Genomic DNA, 978 nt, shown 5'->3' on the forward strand with positions numbered 1-978 from the left:
AAGTAATAAATGGACATCTTGAGTTTAGAAATCTCCAAAGTTATGTTCCAATTTAGTTAGATGTTGAAAAGCTTCAAATTGCTGAAAATCCATATATCTGGCTGTTTTAAACTGGAATCAGGTCTAATTCTTATGTTTTAATAAAGTTGAAGCCAAAATCGCTTTATCTCAGCGAAAGAAGTAATAAATGGACTTCTTGAGTTTACGAAGCTCCACAGTTAAGTTCAAATTTAGATAGATGTTGACCAGCTTCAAAATTCTGAAAAGAAGTACATCTTGCTGTTTTAAACTGGAATCAGGTCTAATTCTTATGTTTTAATAGAGTTGAAGCCAAAATCGCTTTATCTCAGCAAAATAAGTAATAAATGGACTACTTGGGTTTATTACGCTCCAAAGTCAATTTTCAGTTTACTTAGATTGTTGACAGCTCCGAAATTCTGAAAAGCAGTACATCTGGCTGTTTTAAACTGGATTCAGGTCTAATTCTTAAGTTCCAATAGAATTAAAGCCAAAATCGCTTTATCTCGGCGAAAGAAGTAATAAATGGACTTCTTGAGTTTACGAAGCTCCACAGTTAAGTTCAAATTTAGTTAGATGTTGACCAGCTTCAAAATGCTGAAAAGCAGTACATCTGACTGTTTTAAACTGGAATCAGGTCTAATTCTTATGTTTTAATAGGGTAGAAGCCAAAATCGCTTAATCTCAGCGAAATAAGTAATAAATAGACTTGCTGGGTTTACGAAGCTCCACAGTCAATTTTCAGTTTAGTTAGATGTTGAACAGCTTCAAAATGCTGAAAAGCAATATATCTGGCTGTTTTAAACTGGAATCCGGTCTAATTCTTATGTTTCAATAGAGTTGAAGCCAAAGTCGCTTTATCTCAACGAAATAATTTATAAATGGACTTCTTGAGTTTACGAAGCTCCACAGTTAAGTTCAAATTTAGTTAGATGTTGACAAGCTTCAAAATTCTGAAAA

This window comes from Poecilia reticulata, linkage group LG3, assembly GCF_000633615.1.
Source record: "Poecilia reticulata strain Guanapo linkage group LG3, Guppy_female_1.0+MT, whole genome shotgun sequence".
Taxonomy (NCBI): domain Eukaryota; kingdom Metazoa; phylum Chordata; class Actinopteri; order Cyprinodontiformes; family Poeciliidae; genus Poecilia; species Poecilia reticulata.